Source organism: Salmo salar, chromosome 03 (genome assembly GCF_965601325.2).
Source record: "Salmo salar chromosome 03, fSalSal1, whole genome shotgun sequence".
NCBI classification, from domain to species: Eukaryota; Metazoa; Chordata; class Actinopteri; order Salmoniformes; family Salmonidae; genus Salmo; species Salmo salar.
This window is the reverse complement of record NC_138293.1, coordinates 98,483,075-98,505,229: the sequence shown is the minus strand read 5'-3', so window position 1 is coordinate 98,505,229 and position 22,155 is coordinate 98,483,075. Positions and strand designations below refer to the sequence as shown.

Genomic DNA, 22,155 nt, shown 5'->3' with positions numbered 1-22,155 from the left:
ATAATCTGTAGGATTCTAGAGACAGAGACAGTGTGTTATAATCTGTAGGATTCTAGAGACAGTGTGTTATAATCTGTAGGATTCTAGAGACAGACAGTGTGTTATAATCTGTAGGATTCTAGAGACAGACAGTGTGTTATAATCTGTAGGATTCTAGAGACAGTGTGTTATAATCTGTAGGATTCTAGAGACAGTGTGTTATAATCTGTAGGATTCTAGAGACAGTGTGTTATAATCTGTAGGATTCTAGAGACAGTGTGTTATAATCTGTAGGATTCTAGAGACAGAGACAGTGTGTTATAATCTGTAGGATTCTAGAGACAGAGACAGTGTGTTATAATTTGTAGGATTCTAGAGACAGAGACAGTGTGTTATAATCTGTAGCATTCTAGAGACAGAGACAGTGTGTTATAATCTGTAGGATTCTAGAGACAGACAGTGTGTTATAATCTGTAGGATTCTAGACACAGAGAGACAGACAGTGTGTTATAATCTGCAGGATTCTAGAGACAGAGACAGTGTGTTATAATCTGTAGGATTCTAGAGACAGTGTGTTATAATCTGTAGGATTCTAGAGACAGAGACAGTGTGTTATAATCTGTAGGATTCTAGAGACAGTGTGTTATAATCTGTAGGATTCTAGAGACAGAGACAGTGTGTTATAATCTGTAGGATTCTAGAGACAGTGTGTTATAATCTGTAGGATTCTAGAGACAGTGTGTTATAATCTGTAGGATTCTAGAGACAGTGTGTTATAATCTGTAGGATTCTAGAGACAGAGACAGTGTGTTATAATCTGTAGGATTCTAGAGACAGAGACAGTGTGTTATAATCTGTAGGATTCTAGAGACAGAGACAGTGTGTTATAATCTGTAGGATTCTAGAGACAGAGACAGTGTGTTATAATCTGTAGGATTCTAGAGACAGAGACAGTGTGTTATAATCTGTAGGATTCTAGAGACAGACAGTGTGTTATAATCTGTAGGATTCTAGACACAGAGAGACAGACAGTGTGTTATAATCTGCAGGATTCTAGAGACAGAGACAGTGTGTTATAATCTGTAGGATTCTAGAGACAGTGTGTTATAATCTGTAGGATTCTAGAGACAGTGTGTTATAATCTGTAGGATTCTAGAGACAGTGTGTTATAATCTGTAGGATTCTAGAGACAGAGACAGTGTGTTATAATCTGTAGGATTCTAGAGACAGAGACAGTGTGTTATAATCTGCAGGATTCTAGAGACAGAGACTGTGTGTTATAATCTGTAGGATTCTAGAGACAGTGTGTTATAATCTGCAGGATTCTAGAGACTGAGACAGTGTGTTATAATCTGCAGGATTCTAGAGACAGACAGTGTGTTATAATCTGTAGGGTTCTAGAGACAGAGAGACAGACAGTGTGTTATAATCTGCAGGATTCTAGAGACAGTGTGTTATAATCTGTAGGATTCTAGAGACAGTGTGTTATAATCTGTAGGATTCTAGAGACAGTGTGTTATAATCTGTAGGATTCTAGAGACAGTGTGTTATAATCTGTAGGATTCTAGAGACAGAGACAGTGTGTTATAATCTGTAGGATTCTAGAGACAGAGACAGTGTGTTATAATTTGTAGGATTCTAGAGACAGAGACAGTGTGTTATAATCTGTAGCATTCTAGAGACAGAGACAGTGTGTTATAATCTGTAGGATTCTAGAGACAGACAGTGTGTTATAATCTGTAGGATTCTAGACACAGAGAGACAGACAGTGTGTTATAATCTGCAGGATTCTAGAGACAGAGACAGTGTGTTATAATCTGTAGGATTCTAGAGACAGTGTGTTATAATCTGTAGGATTCTAGAGACAGAGACAGTGTGTTATAATCTGTAGGATTCTAGAGACAGTGTGTTATAATCTGTAGGATTCTAGAGACAGAGTGTTATAATCTGTAGGATTCTAGAGACAGAGACAGTGTGTTATAATCTGTAGGATTCTAGAGACAGTGTGTTATAATTTGTAGGATTCTAGAGACAGAGACAGTGTGTTATAATCTGTAGGATTCTAGAGACAGTGTGTTATAATCTGTAGGATTCTAGAGACAGTGTGTTATAATCTGTAGGATTCTAGAGACAGAGACAGTGTGTTATAATCTGTAGGATTCTAGAGACAGAGACAGTGTGTTATAATCTGTAGGATTCTAGAGACAGAGACAGTGTGTTATAATCTGTAGGATTCTAGAGACAGAGACAGTGTGTTATAATCTGCAGGATTCTAGAGACAGAGACAGTGTGTTATAATCTGTAGGATTCTAGAGACAGTGTGTTATAATCTGTAGGATTCTAGAGACAGAGACAGTGTGTTATAATCTGTAGGATTCTAGAGACAGTGTGTTATAATCTGTAGGATTCTAGAGACAGTGTGTTATAATCTGTAGGATTCTAGAGACAGAGTGTTATAATCTGTAGGATTCTAGAGACAGAGACAGTGTGTTATAATCTGTAGGATTCTAGAGACAGTGTGTTATAATCTGTAGGATTCTAGAGACAGAGACAGTGTGTTATAATCTGTAGGATTCTAGAGACAGAGACAGTGTGTTATAATCTGTAGGATTCTAGAGACAGAGACAGTGTGTTATAATCTGTAGGATTCTAGAGACAGAGACAGTGTGTTATAATCTGTAGGATTCTAGAGACAGAGACAGTGTGTTATAATCTGCAGGATTCTAGAGACAGACAGTGTGTTATAATCTGTAGGGTTCTAAAGACAGAGAGACAGACAGTGTGTTATAATCTGCAGGATTCTAGAGACAGACAGTGTGTTATAATCTGTAGGATTCTAGAGACAGTGTGTTATAATCTGTAGGATTCTAGAGACAGTGTGTTATAATCTGTAGGATTCTAGAGACAGTGTGTTATAATCTGTAGGATTCTAGAGACAGAGACAGTGTGTTATAATCTGTAGGATTCTAGAGACAGAGACAGTGTGTTATAATCTGTAGGATTCTAGAGACAGAGACAGTGTGTTATAATTTGTAGGATTCTAGAGACAGAGACAGTGTGTTATAATCTGTAGCATTCTAGAGACAGAGACAGTGTGTTATAATCTGTAGGATTCTAGAGACAGACAGTGTGTTATAATCTGTAGGATTCTAGACACAGAGAGACAGACAGTGTGTTATAATCTGCAGGATTCTAGAGACAGAGACAGTGTGTTATAATCTGTAGGATTCTAGAGACAGTGTGTTATAATCTGTAGGATTCTAGAGACAGAGACAGTGTGTTATAATCTGTAGGATTCTAGAGACAGTGTGTTATAATCTGTAGGATTCTAGAGACAGAGTGTTATAATCTGTAGGATTCTAGAGACAGAGACAGTGTGTTATAATCTGTAGGATTCTAGAGACAGTGTGTTATAATTTGTAGGATTCTAGAGACAGAGACAGTGTGTTATAATCTGTAGGATTCTAGAGACAGTGTGTTATAATCTGTAGGATTCTAGAGACAGTGTGTTATAATCTGTAGGATTCTAGAGACAGAGACAGTGTGTTATAATCTGTAGGATTCTAGAGACAGAGACAGTGTGTTATAATCTGTAGGATTCTAGAGACAGAGACAGTGTGTTATAATCTGTAGGATTCTAGAGACAGAGACAGTGTGTTATAATCTGTAGGATTCTAGAGACAGACAGTGTGTTATAATCTGTAGGATTCTAGAGACAGAGACAGTGTGTTATAATCTGCAGGATTCTAGAGACAGAGACAGTGTGTTATAATCTGTAGGATTCTAGAGACAGTGTGTTATAATCTGTAGGATTCTAGAGACAGAGACAGTGTGTTATAATCTGTAGGATTCTAGAGACAGTGTGTTATAATCTGTAGGATTCTAGAGACAGTGTGTTATAATCTGTAGGATTCTAGAGACAGAGACAGTGTGTTATAATCTGTAGGATTCTAGAGACAGTGTGTTATAATCTGTAGGATTCTAGAGACAGAGACAGTGTGTTATAATCTGTAGGATTCTAGAGACAGAGACAGTGTGTTATAATCTGTAGGATTCTAGAGACAGAGACAGTGTGTTATAATCTGCAGGATTCTAGAGACAGAGACAGTGTGTTATAATCTGTAGGATTCTAGAGACGAGACAGTGTGTTATAATCTGTAGGATTCTAGAGACTGAGACAGTGTGTTATAATCTGCAGGATTCTAGAGACAGACAGTGTGTTATAATCTGTAGGATTCTAGAGACAGAGACAGTGTGTTATAATCTGTAGGATTCTAGAGACAGTGTGTTATAATCTGTAGGATTCTAGAGACAGTGTGTTATAATCTGTAGGATTCTAGAGACAGTGTGTTATAATCTGTAGGATTCTAGAGACAGTGTGTTATAATCTGTAGGATTCTAGAGACAGAGACAGTGTGTTATAATCTGTAGGATTCTAGAGACAGAGACAGTGTGTTATAATCTGTAGGATTCTAGAGACAGAGACAGTGTGTTATAATTTGTAGGATTCTAGAGACAGAGACAGTGTGTTATAATCTGTAGCATTCTAGAGACAGAGACAGTGTGTTATAATCTGTAGGATTCTAGAGACAGACAGTGTGTTATAATCTGTAGGATTCTAGACACAGAGAGACAGACAGTGTGTTATAATCTGCAGGATTCTAGAGACAGAGACAGTGTGTTATAATCTGTAGGATTCTAGAGACAGTGTGTTATAATCTGTAGGATTCTAGAGACAGAGACAGTGTGTTATAATCTGTAGGATTCTAGAGACAGTGTGTTATAATCTGTAGGATTCTAGAGACAGAGTGTTATAATCTGTAGGATTCTAGAGACAGAGACAGTGTGTTATAATCTGTAGGATTCTAGAGACAGTGTGTTATAATTTGTAGGATTCTAGAGACAGAGACAGTGTGTTATAATCTGTAGGATTCTAGAGACAGTGTGTTATAATCTGTAGGATTCTAGAGACAGTGTGTTATAATCTGTAGGATTCTAGAGACAGAGACAGTGTGTTATAATCTGTAGGATTCTAGAGACAGAGACAGTGTGTTATAATCTGTAGGATTCTAGAGACAGAGTGTTATAATCTGTAGGATTCTAGAGACAGAGACAGTGTGTTATAATCTGTAGGATTCTAGAGACAGTGTGTTATAATCTGTAGGATTCTAGAGACAGAGACAGTGTGTTATAATCTGTAGGATTCTAGAGACAGTGTGTTATAATCTGTAGGATTCTAGAGACAGTGTGTTATAATCTGTAGGATTCTAGAGACAGAGACAGTGTGTTATAATCTGTAGGATTCTAGAGACAGAGACAGTGTGTTATAATCTGTAGGATTCTAGAGACAGTGTGTTATAATCTGTAGGATTCTAGAGACAGAGACAGTGTGTTATAATCTGTAGGATTCTAGAGACAGTGTGTTATAATCTGTAGGATTCTAGAGACAGAGTGTTATAATCTGTAGGATTCTAGAGACAGAGACAGTGTGTTATAATCTGTAGGATTCTAGAGACAGTGTGTTATAATCTGTAGGATTCTAGAGACAGAGACAGTGTGTTATAATCTGTAGGATTCTAGAGACAGTGTGTTATAATCTGTAGGATTCTAGAGACAGTGTGTTATAATCTGTAGGATTCTAGAGACAGTGTGTTATAATCTGTAGGATTCTAGAGACAGAGACAGTGTGTTATAATCTGTAGGATTCTAGAGACAGAGACAGTGTGTTATAATCTGTAGGATTCTAGAGACAGAGACAGTGTGTTATAATCTGTAGGATTCTAGAGACAGAGACAGTGTGTTATAATCTGTAGCATTCTAGAGACAGAGACAGTGTGTTATAATCTGTAGGATTCTAGAGACAGACAGTGTGTTATAATCTGTAGGATTCTAGACACAGAGAGACAGACAGTGTGTTATAATCTGCAGGATTCTAGAGACAGAGACAGTGTGTTATAATCTGTAGGATTCTAGAGACAGTGTGTTATAATCTGTAGGATTCTAGAGACAGTGTGTTATAATCTGTAGGATTCTAGAGACAGAGTGTTATAATCTGTAGGATTCTAGAGACAGAGACAGTGTGTTATAATCTGTAGGATTCTAGAGACAGTGTGTTATAATTTGTAGGATTCTAGAGACAGAGACAGTGTGTTATAATCTGTAGGATTCTAGAGACAGTGTGTTATAATCTGTAGGATTCTAGAGACAGTGTGTTATAATCTGTAGGATTCTAGAGACAGTGTGTTATAATCTGTAGGATTCTAGAGACAGAGACAGTGTGTTATAATCTGTAGGATTCTAGAGACAGATGTGTTATAATCTGTAGGATTCTAGAGACAGAGACAGTGTGTTATAATCTGTAGGATTCTAGAGACAGTGTGTTATAATCTGTAGGATTCTAGAGACAGTGTGTTATAATCTGTAGGATTCTAGAGACAGAGACAGTGTGTTATAATCTGTAGCATTCTAGAGACAGAGACAGTGTGTTATAATCTGTAGGATTCTAGAGACAGTGTGTTATAATCTGTAGGATTCTAGAGACAGAGACAGTGTGTTATAATCTGTAGGATTCTAGAGACAGTGTGTTATAATCTGTAGGATTCTAGAGACAGTGTGTTATAATCTGTAGGATTCTAGAGACAGTGTGTTATAATCTGTAGGATTCTAGAGACAGTGTGTTATAATCTGTAGGATTCTAGAGACAGAGACAGTGTGTTATAATCTGTAGGATTCTAGAGACAGAGACAGTGTGTTATAATCTGTAGGATTCTAGAGACAGAGACAGTGTGTTATAATCTGTAGCATTCTAGAGACAGAGACAGTGTGTTATAATCTGTAGGATTCTAGAGACAGACAGTGTGTTATAATCTGTAGGATTCTAGACACAGAGAGACAGACAGTGTGTTATAATCTGCAGGATTCTAGAGACAGAGACAGTGTGTTATAATCTGTAGGATTCTAGAGACAGTGTGTTATAATCTGTAGGATTCTAGAGACAGAGACAGTGTGTTATAATCTGTAGGATTCTAGAGACAGTGTGTTATAATCTGTAGGATTCTAGAGACAGAGTGTTATAATCTGTAGGATTCTAGAGACAGAGACAGTGTGTTATAATCTGTAGGATTCTAGAGACAGTGTGTTATAATTTGTAGGATTCTAGAGACAGAGACAGTGTGTTATAATCTGTAGGATTCTAGAGACAGTGTGTTATAATCTGTAGGATTCTAGAGACAGTGTGTTATAATCTGTAGGATTCTAGAGACAGAGACAGTGTGTTATAATCTGTAGGATTCTAGAGACAGAGACAGTGTGTTATAATCTGTAGGATTCTAGAGACAGAGACTGTGTGTTATAATCTGTAGGGTTCTAGAGACAGTGTGTTATAATCTGCAGGATTCTAGAGACTGAGACAGTGTGTTATAATCTGCAGGATTCTAGAGACAGACAGTGTGTTATAATCTGTAGGGTTCTAAAGACAGAGAGACAGACAGTGTGTTATAATCAGCAGGATTCTAGAGACAGTGTGTTATAATCTGTAGGATTCTAGAGACAGTGTGTTATAATTTGTAGGATTCTAGAGACAGAGACAGTGTGTTATAATCTGTAGGATTCTAGAGACAGTGTGTTATAATCTGTAGGATTCTAGAGACAGAGACAGTGTGTTATAATCTGTAGGATTCTAGAGACAGAGACAGTGTGTTATAATCTGTAGGATTCTAGAGACAGAGACAGTGTGTTATAATCTGCAGGATTCTAGAGACAGAGACAGTGTGTTATAATCTGTAGGATTCTAGAGACAGAGACAGTGTGTTATAATCTGTAGGATTCTAGAGACAGTGTGTTATAATCTGTAGGATTCTAGAGACAGTGTGTTATAATCTGTAGGATTCTAGAGACAGTGTGTTATAATCTGTAGGATTCTAGAGACAGTGTGTTATAATCTGTAGGATTCTAGAGACAGAGACAGTGTGTTATAATCTGTAGGATTCTAGAGACAGAGACAGTGTGTTATAATCTGTAGGATTCTAGAGACAGAGACAGTGTGTTATAATTTGTAGGATTCTAGAGACAGAGACAGTGTGTTATAATCTGTAGCATTCTAGAGACAGAGACAGTGTGTTATAATCTGTAGGATTCTAGAGACAGACAGTGTGTTATAATCTGTAGGATTCTAGACACAGAGAGACAGACAGTGTGTTATAATCTGCAGGATTCTAGAGACAGAGACAGTGTGTTATAATCTGTAGGATTCTAGAGACAGTGTGTTATAATCTGTAGGATTCTAGAGACAGAGACAGTGTGTTATAATCTGTAGGATTCTAGAGACAGTGTGTTATAATCTGTAGGATTCTAGAGACAGAGTGTTATAATCTGTAGGATTCTAGAGACAGAGACAGTGTGTTATAATCTGTAGGATTCTAGAGACAGTGTGTTATAATTTGTAGGATTCTAGAGACAGAGACAGTGTGTTATAATCTGTAGGATTCTAGAGACAGTGTGTTATAATCTGTAGGATTCTAGAGACAGTGTGTTATAATCTGTAGGATTCTAGAGACAGAGACAGTGTGTTATAATCTGTAGGATTCTAGAGACAGAGACAGTGTGTTATAATCTGTAGGATTCTAGAGACAGAGACAGTGTGTTATAATCTGTAGGATTCTAGAGACAGAGACAGTGTGTTATAATCTGTAGCATTCTAGAGACAGAGACAGTGTGTTATAATCTGTAGGATTCTAGAGACAGACAGTGTGTTATAATCTGTAGGATTCTAGACACAGAGAGACAGACAGTGTGTTATAATCTGCAGGATTCTAGAGACAGAGACAGTGTGTTATAATCTGTAGGATTCTAGAGACAGAGACAGTGTGTTATAATCTGTAGGATTCTAGAGACAGTGTGTTATAATCTGTAGGATTCTAGAGACAGAGTGTTATAATCTGTAGGATTCTAGAGACAGAGACAGTGTGTTATAATCTGTAGGATTCTAGAGACAGTGTGTTATAATTTGTAGGATTCTAGAGACAGAGACAGTGTGTTATAATCTGTAGGATTCTAGAGACAGTGTGTTATAATCTGTAGGATTCTAGAGACAGTGTGTTATAATCTGTAGGATTCTAGAGACAGAGACAGTGTGTTATAATCTGTAGGATTCTAGAGACAGAGACAGTGTATTATAATCTGTAGGATTCTAGAGACAGAGACAGTGTGTTATAATCTGCAGGATTCTAGAGACAGATACAGTGTGTTATAATCTGTAGGATTCTAGAGACAGAGACAGTGTGTTATAATCTGTAGGATTCTAGAGACAGAGACAGTGTGTTATAATCTGTAGGATTCTAGAGACAGAGACAGTGTGTTATAATCTGTAGGATTCTAGAGACAGAGACAGTGTGTTATAATCTGCAGGATTCTAGAGACAGAGACAGTGTGTTATAATCTGTAGGATTCTAGAGACAGAGACAGTGTGTTATAATCTGTAGGATTCTAGAGACAGAGACAGTGTGTTATAATCTGTAGGATTCTAGAGACAGAGACAGTGTGTTATAATCTGTAGGATTCTAGAGACAGAGACAGTGTGTTATAATCTGTAGGATTCTAGAGACAGAGACAGACAGTGTGTTATAATCTGCAGGATTCTAGAGACAGAGACAGTGTGTTATAATCTGTAGGATTCTAGAGACAGTGTGTTATAATATGTAGGACTCGAGAGACAGTGTGTTATAATCTGTAGGACTCGAGAGACAGTGTGTTATAATCTGTAGCATTCTAGAGACTGAGACAGTGTGTTATAATCTGCAGGATTCTAGAGACAGAGACAGTGTGTTATAATCTGTAGGATTCTAGAGACAGAGACAGTGTGTTATAATCTGCAGGATTCTAGAGACAGAGACAGTGTGTTATAATCTGTAGGATTCTAGAGACAGAGACAGTGTGTTATAATCTGTAGGATTCTAGAGACAGAGCAGTGTGTTATAATCTGTAGGATTCTAGAGACAGACAGTGTGTTATAATCTGCAGGATTCTAGAGACAGAGACAGTGTGTTATAATCTGTAGGATTCTAGAGACAGTGTGTTATAATCTGTAGGATTCTAGAGACAGAGACAGTGTGTTATAATCTGTAGGATTCTAGAGACAGTGTGTTATAATCTGTAGGATTCTAGAGACAGAGTGTTATAATCTGTAGGATTCTAGAGACAGAGACAGTGTGTTATAATCTGTAGGATTCTAGAGACAGTGTGTTATAATCTGCAGGATTCTAGAGACAGAGACAGTGTGTTATAATCTGTAGGATTCTAGAGACATAGACAGTGTGTTATAATCTGTAGGATTCTAGAGACAGTGTGTTATAATCTGTAGGATTCTAGAGACAGTGTGTTATAATCTGTAGGATTCTAGAGACAGTGTGTTATAATCTGTAGGATTCTAGAGACAGAGACAGTGTGTTATAATCTGTAGGATTCTAGAGACAGAGACAGTGTGTTATAATTTGTAGGATTCTAGAGACAGAGACAGTGTGTTATAATCTGTAGCATTCTAGAGACAGAGACAGTGTGTTATAATCTGTAGGATTCTAGAGACAGACAGTGTGTTATAATCTGTAGGATTCTAGAGACAGAGAGACAGACAGTGTGTTATAATCTGCAGGATTCTAGAGACAGAGACAGTGTGTTATAATCTGTAGGATTCTAGAGACAGTGTGTTATAATCTGTAGGATTCTAGAGACAGAGACAGTGTGTTATAATCTGTAGGATTCTAGAGACAGTGTGTTATAATCTGTAGGATTCTAGAGACAGAGTGTTATAATCTGTAGGATTCTAGAGACAGAGACAGTGTGTTATAATCTGTAGGATTCTAGAGACAGTGTGTTATAATTTGTAGGATTCTAGAGACAGAGACAGTGTGTTATAATCTGTAGGATTCTAGAGACAGTGTGTTATAATCTGTAGGATTCTAGAGACAGTGTGTTATAATCTGTAGGATTCTAGAGACAGTGTGTTATAATCTGTAGGATTCTAGAGACAGAGACAGTGTGTTATAATCTGTAGGATTCTAGAGACAGTGTGTTATAATCTGTAGGATTCTAGAGACAGTGTGTTATAATCTGTAGGATTCTAGAGACAGAGACAGTGTGTTATAATCTGTAGGATTCTAGAGACAGAGACAGTGTGTTATAATTTGTAGGATTCTAGAGACAGAGACAGTGTGTTATAATCTGTAGCATTCTAGAGACAGAGACAGTGTGTTATAATCTGTAGGATTCTAGAGACAGACAGTGTGTTATAATCTGTAGGATTCTAGACACAGAGAGACAGACAGTGTGTTATAATCTGCAGGATTCTAGAGACAGAGACAGTGTGTTATAATCTGTAGGATTCTAGAGACAGTGTGTTATAATCTGTAGGATTCTAGAGACAGAGACAGTGTGTTATAATCTGTAGGATTCTAGAGACAGTGTGTTATAATCTGTAGGATTCTAGAGACAGAGTGTTATAATCTGTAGGATTCTAGAGACAGAGACAGTGTGTTATAATCTGTAGGATTCTAGAGACAGTGTGTTATAATTTGTAGGATTCTAGAGACAGAGACAGTGTGTTATAATCTGTAGGATTCTAGAGACAGTGTGTTATAATCTGTAGGATTCTAGAGACAGTGTGTTATAATCTGTAGGATTCTAGAGACAGAGACAGTGTGTTATAATCTGTAGGATTCTAGAGACAGAGACAGTGTGTTATAATCTGTAGGATTCTAGAGACAGAGACAGTGTGTTATAATCTGTAGGATTCTAGAGACAGAGACAGTGTGTTATAATCTGTAGGATTCTAGGACGAGCAGTGTGTTATAATCTGTAGGATTCTAGAGACAGAGACAGTGTGTTATAATCTGTAGGATTCTAGAGACAGAGACAGTGTGTTATAATCTGTAGGATTCTAGAGACAGAGACAGTGTGTTATAATCTGCAGGATTCTAGAGACGGAGACAGTGTGTTATAATCTGCAGGATTCTAGAGACAGAGACAGTGTGTTATAATCTGTAGGATTCTAGAGACAGAGACAGTGTGTTATAATCTGTAGGATTCTAGAGACAGAGAGACAGACAGTGTGTTATAATCTGCAGGATTCTAGAGACAGAGACAGTGTGTTATAATCTGTAGGATTCTAGAGACAGTGTGTTATAATCTGTAGGATTCTAGAGACAGTGTGTTATAATCTGTAGGATTCTAGAGACAGAGACAGTGTGTTATAATCTGCAGGATTCTAGAGACAGAGACAGTGTGTTATATTCTGTAGGATTCTAGAGACAGAGAGAGAGACAGTGTGTTATAATCTGTAGGGTTCTAGAGACAGACAGTGTGTTATAATCTGCAGGATTCTAGAGACAGTGTGTTATAATCTGTAGGATTCTAGAGACAGAGACAGTGTGTTATAATCTGCAGGATTCTAGAGACAGAGACAGTGTGTTATAATCTGTAGCATTCTAGAGACAGACAGTGTGTTATAATCTGTAGGATTCTAGAGACAGAGACAGTGTGTTATAATCTGTAGGATTCTAGAGACAGTGTGTTATAATCTGTAGGATTCTAGAGACAGTGTGTTATAATCTGTAGGATTCTAGAGACAGTGTGTTATAATCTGTAGGATTCTAGAGACAGAGACAGTGTGTTATAATCTGTAGGATTCTAGAGACAGAGACAGTGTGTTATAATCTGTAGGATTCTAGAGACAGAGACAGTGTGTTATAATTTGTAGGATTCTAGAGACAGAGACAGTGTGTTATAATCTGTAGCATTCTAGAGACAGAGACAGTGTGTTATAATCTGTAGGATTCTAGAGACAGACAGTGTGTTATAATCTGTAGGATTCTAGACACAGAGAGACAGACAGTGTGTTATAATCTGCAGGATTCTAGAGACAGAGACAGTGTGTTATAATCTGTAGGATTCTAGAGACAGTGTGTTATAATCTGTAGGATTCTAGAGACAGAGACAGTGTGTTATAATCTGTAGGATTCTAGAGACAGTGTGTTATAATCTGTAGGATTCTAGAGACAGAGTGTTATAATCTGTAGGATTCTAGAGACAGAGACAGTGTGTTATAATCTGTAGGATTCTAGAGACAGTGTGTTATAATTTGTAGGATTCTAGAGACAGAGACAGTGTGTTATAATCTGTAGGATTCTAGAGACAGTGTGTTATAATCTGTAGGATTCTAGAGACAGTGTGTTATAATCTGTAGGATTCTAGAGACAGAGACAGTGTGTTATAATCTGTAGGATTCTAGAGACAGTGTGTTATAATCTGGAGGATTCTAGAGACAGAGTGTTATAATCTGTAGGATTCTAGAGACAGAGACAGTGTGTTATAATCTGTAGGATTCTAGAGACAGTGTGTTATAATTTGTAGGATTCTAGAGACAGAGACAGTGTGTTATAATCTGTAGGATTCTAGAGACAGTGTGTTATAATCTGTAGGATTCTAGAGACAGTGTGTTGTAATCTGTAGGATTCTAGAGACAGAGACAGTGTGTTATAATCTGTAGCATTCTAGAGACAGAGACAGTGTGTTATAAACTGTAGGATTCTAGAGACAGTGTGTTATAATCTGTAGGATTCTAGAGACAGAGACAGTGTGTTATAATCTGTAGGATTCTAGAGACAGTGTGTTATAATCTGTAGGATTCTAGAGACAGTGTGTTATAATCTGTAGGATTCTAGAGACAGTGTGTTATAATCTGTAGGATTCTAGAGACAGAGACAGTGTGTTATAATCTGTAGGATTCTAGAGACAGAGACAGTGTGTTATAATCTGTAGGATTCTAGAGACAGAGACAGTGTGTTATAATTTGTAGGATTCTAGAGACAGAGACAGTGTGTTATAATCTGTAGCATTCTAGAGACAGAGACAGTGTGTTATAATCTGTAGGATTCTAGAGACAGACAGTGTGTTATAATCTGTAGGATTCTAGACACAGAGAGACAGACAGTGTGTTATAATCTGCAGGATTCTAGAGACAGAGACAGTGTGTTATAATCTGTAGGATTCTAGAGACAGTGTGTTATAATCTGTAGGATTCTAGAGACAGAGACAGTGTGTTATAATCTGTAGGATTCTAGAGACAGTGTGTTATAATCTGTAGGATTCTAGAGACAGAGTGTTATAATCTGTAGGATTCTAGAGACAGAGACAGTGTGTTATAATCTGTAGGATTCTAGAGACAGTGTGTTATAATTTGTAGGATTCTAGAGACAGAGACAGTGTGTTATAATCTGTAGGATTCTAGAGACAGTGTGTTATAATCTGTAGGATTCTAGAGACAGTGTGTTATAATCTGTAGGATTCTAGAGACAGAGACAGTGTGTTATAATCTGTAGGATTCTAGAGACAGAGACAGTGTGTTATAATCTGTAGGATTCTAGAGACAGAGACAGTGTGTTATAATCTGTAGGATTCTAGAGACAGAGACAGTGTGTTATAATCTGTAGCATTCTAGAGACAGAGACAGTGTGTTATAATCTGTAGGATTCTAGAGACAGACAGTGTGTTATAATCTGTAGGATTCTAGACACAGAGAGACAGACAGTGTGTTATAATCTGCAGGATTCTAGAGACAGAGACAGTGTGTTATAATCTGTAGGATTCTAGAGACAGAGACAGTGTGTTATAATCTGTAGGATTCTAGAGACAGTGTGTTATAATCTGTAGGATTCTAGAGACAGAGTGTTATAATCTGTAGGATTCTAGAGACAGAGACAGTGTGTTATAATCTGTAGGATTCTAGAGACAGTGTGTTATAATTTGTAGGATTCTAGAGACAGAGACAGTGTGTTATAATCTGTAGGATTCTAGAGACAGTGTGTTATAATCTGTAGGATTCTAGAGACAGAGACAGTGTGTTATAATCTGTAGGATTCTAGAGACAGAGACAGTGTGTTATAATCTGTAGGATTCTAGAGACAGAGACAGTGTGTTATAATCTGCAGGATTCTAGAGACAGATACAGTGTGTTATAATCTGTAGGATTCTAGAGACAGAGACAGTGTGTTATAATCTGTAGGATTCTAGAGACAGACAGTGTGTTATAATCTGTAGGATTCTAGAGACAGTGTGTTATAATCTGTAGGATTCTAGAGACAGTGTGTTATAATCTGTAGGATTCTAGAGACAGTGTGTTATAATCTGTAGGATTCTAGAGACAGAGACAGTGTGTTATAATCTGTAGGATTCTAGAGACAGAGACAGTGTGTTATAATCTGTAGGATTCTAGAGACAGAGACAGTGTGTTATAATCTGTAGGATTCTAGAGACAGAGACAGTGTGTTATAATCTGCAGGATTCTAGAGACAGATACAGTGTGTTATAATCTGTAGGATTCTAGAGACAGAGACAGTGTGTTATAATCTGTAGGATTCTAGAGACAGAGAGACAGACAGTGTGTTATAATCTGTAGGATTCTAGAGACAGAGACAGTGTGTTATAATCTGTAGGATTCTAGAGACAGAGACAGTGTGTTATAATCTGTAGGATTCTAGAGACAGAGACAGTGTGTTATAATCTGCAGGATTCTAGAGACAGAGACAGTGTGTTATAATCTGTAGGATTCTAGAGACAGAGACAGTGTGTTATAATCTGCAGGATTCTAGAGACTGAGACAGTGTGTTATAATCTGCAGGATTCTAGAGACAGAGACAGTGTGTTATAATCTGTAGGATTCTAGAGACAGAGACAGACAGTGTGTTATAATCTGTAGGATTCTAGAGACAGAGAGACAGACAGTGTGTTATAATCTGCAGGATTCTAGAGACAGAGACAGTGTGTTATAATCTGTAGGATTCTAGAGACAGTGTGTTATAATATGTAGGACTCGAGAAACAGTGTGTTATAATCTGTAGGACTCGAGAGACAGTGTGTTATAATCTGTAGGATTCTAGAGACAGAGACAGTGTGTTATAATCTGTAGGATTCTAGAGACAGAGACAGTGTGTTATAATCTGTAGGATTCTAGAGACAGAGACAGTGTGTTATAATCTGTAGGATTCTAGGGACAAAGACAGTGTGTTATAAATCTGTAGCATTCTAGAGACAGAGACAGTGTGTTATAATCTGTAGGATTCTAGAGACAGACAGTGTGTTATAATCTGCAGGATTCTAGAGACAGAGACAGTGTGTTATAATCTGTAGGATTCTAGAGACAGTGTGTTATAATCTGTAGGATTCTAGAGACAGAGACAGTGTGTTATAATCTGTAGGATTCTAGAGACAGTGTGTTATAATCTGTAGGATTCTAGAGACAGAGTGTTATAATCTGTAGGATTCTAGAGACAGAGACAGTGTGTTATAATCTGTAGGATTCTAGAGACAGTGTGTTATAATTTGTAGGATTCTAGAGACAGAGACAGTGTGTTATAATCTGTAGGATTCTAGAGACAGTGTGTTATAATCTGTAGGATTCTAGAGACAGTGTGTTATAATCTGTAGGATTCTAGAGACAGAGACAGTGTGTTATAATCTGTAGGATTCTAGAGACAGAGACAGTGTGTTATAATCTGTAGGATTCTAGAGACAGAGAGACAGACAGTGTGTTATAATCTGTAGGAATCTAGAGACAGAGACAGTGTGTTATAATCTGTAGGATTCTAGAGATAGAGAGACAGACAGTGTGTTATAATCTGTAGGATTCTAGAGACAGAGACAGTGTGTTATAATCTGCAGGATTCTAGAGACAGAGACAGTGTGTTATAATCTGCAGGATTCTAGAGACGGAGACAGTGTGTTATAATCTGCAGGATTCTAGAGACAGAGACAGTGTGTTATAATCTGTAGGATTCTAGAGACAGAGAGACAGAGACAGTGTGTTATAATCTGTAGGATTCTAGAGACAGAGAGACAGACAGTGTGTTATAATCTGCAGGATTCTAGAGACAGAGACAGTGTGTTATAATCTGTAGGATTCTAGAGACAGAGAGACAGACAGGTTGTTATAATCTGTAGGGTTCTAGAGACAGACAGTGTGTTATAATCTGCAGGATTCTAGAGACAGTGTGTTATAATCTGTAGGATTCTAGACACAGAGACAGTGTGTTATAATCTGCAGGATTCTAGAGACAGTGTGTTATAATCTGTAGGATTCTAGAGACAGTGTGTTATAATCTGTAGGATTCTAGAGACAGAGACAGTGTGTTATAATCTGTAGGGTTCTAGAGACAGTGTGTTATAATCTCTAGGATTCTAGAGACAGAGACAGTGTGTTATAATCTGCAGGATTCTAGAGACAGAGACATTGTGTTATAATCTTTAGGATTCTAGAGACAGAGACAGTGTGTTATAATCTGTAGGGTTCTAGAGACAGTGTGTTATAATCTGCAGGATTCTAGAGACAGAGACAGTGTGTTATAATCAGCAGGATTCTAGAGACAGAGACAGTGTGTTATAATCTGTAGGATTCTAGAGACAGTGTGTTATAACCTGCAGGATTCTAGAGACAGAGACAGTGTGTTATAATCTGTAGGATTCTAGAGACAGCGTGTTATAATCTGTAGGGTTCTAGAGACAGACAGTGTGTTATAATCTGTAGGATTCTAGAGACAGTGTGTTATAATCTGTAGGATTCTAGAGACAGAGACAGTGTGTTATAATCTGTAGGGTTCTAGAGACAGAGACAGTGTGTTATAATCTGTAGGATTCTAGAGACAGTGTGTTATAATCTGCAGGATTCTAGAGACAGAGACAGTGTGTTAAAATCTGTAGGATTCTAGAGACAGTGTGTTATAATCTCTAGGATTCTAGAGACAGAGACAGTGTGTTATAATCTGCAGGATTCTAGAGACAGAGACAGTGTGTTATAATCTGCAGGATTCTAGAGACAGAGACAGTGTGTTATAATCTGTAGGGTTCTAGAGACAGAGACAGTGTGTTATAATCTGTAGGATTCTAGAGACAGTGTGTTATAATCTGCAGGATTCTAGAGACAGAGACAGTGTGTTATAATCTGTAGGATTCTAGAGACAGTGTGTTATAATCTGTAGGATTCTAGAGACAGAGACAGTGTGTTATAATCAGCAGGATTCTAGAGACAGAGACAGTGTGTTATAATCTGTAGGATTCTAGAGACAGTGTGTTATAATCTGCAGGATTCTAGAGACAGAGACAGTGTGTTATAATCTGTAGGATTCTAGAGACAGAGAGACAGACAGCGTGTTATAATCTGTAGGGTTCTAGAGACAGTGTGTTATAATCTGCAGGATTCTAGAGACAGAGACAGTGTGTTATAATCAGCAGGATTCTAGAGACAGAGACAGTGTGTTATAATCTGTAGGATTCTAGAGACAGTGTGTTATAATCTGCAGGATTCTAGAGACAGAGACAGTGTGTTATAATCTGTAGGATTCTAGAGACAGTGTGTTATAATCTGCAGGATTCTAGAGACAGAGACAGTGTGTTATAATCTGTAGGATTCTAGAGACAGTGTGTTATAATCTGTAGGATTCTAGAGACAGAGACAGTGTGTTATAATCAGCAGGATTCTAGAGACAGAGACAGTGTGTTATAATCTGTAGGATTCTAGAGACAGTGTGTTATAATCTGCAGGATTCTAGAGACAGAGACAGTGTGTTATAATCTGTAGGATTCTAGAGACAGAGAGACAGACAGCGTGTTATAATCTGTAGGGTTCTAGAGACAGTGTGTTATAATCTGCAGGATTCTAGAGACAGAGACAGTGTGTTATAATCAGCAGGATTCTAGAGACAGAGACAGTGTGTTATAATCTGTAGGATTCTAGAGACAGTGTGTTATAATCTGCAGGATTCTAGAGACAGAGACAGTGTGTTATAATCTGTAGGATTCTAGAGACAGTGTGTTATAATCTGTAGGATTCTAGAGACAGAGACAGTGTGTTATAATCTGTAGGATTCTAGAGACAGTGTGTTATAATCTGTAGGATTCTAGAGATAGAGACAGTGTGTTATAATCTGTAGGATTCTAGAGACAGAGACAGTGTGTTATAATCTGCAGGATTCTAGAGACAGTGTGTTATAATCTGTAGGATTCTAGAGACAGAGACAGTGTGTTATAATCTGTAGGATTCTAGAGACAGTGTGTTATAATCTGTAGGATTCTAGAGACAGAGACAGTGTGTTATAATCTGTAGGATTCTAGAGACAGTGTGTTATAATCTGCAGGATTCTAGAGACAGAGACAGTGTGTTATAATCTGTAGGATTCTAGAGACAGTGTGTTATAATCTGCAGGATTCTAGAGACAGAGACAGTGTGTTATAATCTGTAGGATTCTAGAGACAGTGTGTTATAATCTGTAGGATTCTAGAGACAGAGACAGTGTGTTATAATCAGCAGGATTCTAGAGACAGAGACAGTGTGTTATAATCTGTAGGATTCTAGAGACAGTGTGTTATAATCTGCAGGATTCTAGAGACAGAGACAGTGTGTTATAATCTGTAGGATTCTAGAGACAGAGAGACAGACAGCGTGTTATAATCTGTAGGGTTCTAGAGACAGTGTGTTATAATCTGCAGGATTCTAGAGACAGAGACAGTGTGTTATAATCAGCAGGATTCTAGAGACAGAGACAGTGTGTTATAATCTGTAGGATTCTAGAGACAGTGTGTTATAATCTGCAGGATTCTAGAGACAGAGACAGTGTGTTATAATCTGTAGGATTCTAGAGACAGTGTGTTATAATCTGTAGGATTCTAGAGACAGAGACAGTGTGTTATAATCTGTAGGATTCTAGAGACAGTGTGTTATAATCTGTAGGATTCTAGAGATAGAGACAGTGTGTTATAATCTGTAGGATTCTAGAGACAGAGACAGTGTGTTATAATCTGCAGGATTCTAGAGACAGTGTGTTATAATCTGTAGGATTCTAGAGACAGAGACAGTGTGTTATAATCTGTAGGATTCTAGAGACAGTGTGTTATAATCTGTAGGATTCTAGAGACAGAGACAGTGTGTTATAATCTGTAGGATTCTGGAGACAGTGTGTTATAATCTGTAGGATTCTAGAGACAGAGAGAACAGCTACCAACAACAAACCACACCCTTTTAGAAAGCTTTCTGAGAAACATACAATGGGGGAAAAAAGTATTTGATCCCCTGCTGATTTTGTACGTTTGCCCACTGACAAAGAAAGGATCAGTATAATTTTAATGGTAGGTTTATTTGAACAGTGAGAGACAGAATAACAACAAAAATATCCAGAAAAACACATGTCAAAAATGTTATAAATTGATTTGCATTTTAATGAGGGAAATAAGTATTTGACACCTCTGCAAAACATGACTTAGCACTTGGTGGCAAAACCCTTGTTGGCAATCACTGGTTTCCCCCATATACAAGTCTCTGGGGGAAACCAGTCATTATACAAGTCTATGGGGGAAAACAATGCACTTGAGATTGTGGTTTTAGTGAAGACTGAAGTAAGCTTCCTCTATCCTGTACCTTCATCCAAACCACCTCAACATGTTCTGGTCTGGTACAGGCTGTACTATACCTTCAGCCAAACTACCTCAACATGTTCTGGTCTGGTACAGGCTGTACTGTACCTTCAGCCAAACTACCTCAGCATGTTCTGGTCTGGTATAGGCTGTACTATACCTTCAGCCAAACTACCTCAACATGTTCTGGTCTGGTACAGGCTGTACTATACCTTCAGCCAAACTACCTCAGCATGTTCTGGTCTGGTACAGGCTGTACTGTACCTTCAGCCAAACTACCTCAACATGTTCTGGTCTGGTACAGGCTGTACTATACCTTCAGCCAAACTACCTCAGCATGTTCTGGTCTGGTACAGGCTGTACTGTACCTTCAGCCAAACTACCTCAACATGTTCTGGTCTGGTACAGGCTGTACTATACCTTCAGCCAAACTACCTCAGCATGTTCTGGTCTGGTACAGGCTGTACTGTACCTTCAGCCAAACCACCTCAACATGTTCTGGTCTGGTACAGGCTGTACTATACCTTCAGCCAAACCACCTCAGCATGTTCTGGTCTGGTACAGGCTGTACTATACCTTCAGCCAAACTACCTCAACATGTTCTGGTCTGGTACAGGCTGTACTATACCTTCAGCCAAACTACCTCAGCATGTTCTGGTCTGGTACAGGCTGTACTGTACCTTCAGCCAAACTACCTCAACATGTTCTGGTCTGGTACAGGCTGTACTATACCTTCAGCCAAACTACCTCAGCATGTTCTGGTCTGGTACAGGCTGTACTGTACCTTCAGCCAAACCACCTCAACATGTTCTGGTCTGGTACAGGCTGTACTATACCTTCAGCCAAACCACCTCAGCATGTTCTGGTCTGGTACAGGCTGTACTATACCTTCAGCCAAACTACCTCAGCATGTTCTGGTCTGGTACAGGCTGTACTGTACCTTCAGCCAAACCACCTCAACATGTTCTGGTCTGGTACAGGCTGTACTGTAACCATAACCCTCACTCTTTTGTGTCATACTCATGGATTTCTGTTTGTATCTGCTATGTGGGAAACAGTCATCTTGAACATGAAAAGGGACTATCTGCTTGTAGCTGGTTGCTGCTAGTGTCTGGTCTCTGGTTGGCTGGTTGCTGCTAGTGTCTGGTCTCTGGTTGGCTGGTTGCTGCTAGTGTCTGGTCTCTGGTTGGCTGGTTGCTGCTAGTGTCTGGTCTCTGGTTGGCTGGTTGCTTTCCTCCAGTTAAATGGGAAGTGGTTTGATCTGTTTTTCACATCATCGTCAGACATCCTCTACTGTCTCTCCTCTTATCTCCCCTACTGTCTCTTCTCTTATCTCCCCTACTGTCTCTCCTCTTATCTCCCCTACTGTCTCTCCTCTTATCTCCCCTACTGTCTCTCCTCTTATCTCCCCTACTGTCTCTCCTCTTATTTCCTCTACTGTCTCTTCTCTTATTTCCCCTACTGTCTCTCCTCTTATTTCCCCTACTGTCTCTCCTCTTATCTCCCCTACTGTCTCTCCTCTTATTTCCTCTACTGTCTCTTCTCTTATTTCCCCTACTGTCTCTCCTCTTATTTCCCCTACTGTCTCTTCTCTTATCTCCCCTACTGTCTCTTCTCTTATCTCCCCTACTGTCTCTCCTCTTATCTCCCCTACTGTCTCTCCTCTTATTTCCTCTACTGTCTCTTCTCTTATTTCCCCTACTGTCTCTCCTCTTATTTCCCCTACTG

At 38.3% G+C, this 22,155-nt stretch overlaps 1 protein-coding gene across 2 annotated transcripts in view; it reads left to right on the top strand.

Annotated features, from left to right (window-relative positions):
• The window catches only part of LOC106601961 (cytokine receptor-like factor 3), a 47,547-nt gene that overhangs the window by 4,364 nt on the left and 21,028 nt on the right, over positions 1 to 22,155 (top strand). The gene's annotated exons all lie outside the window — the stretch shown is intronic.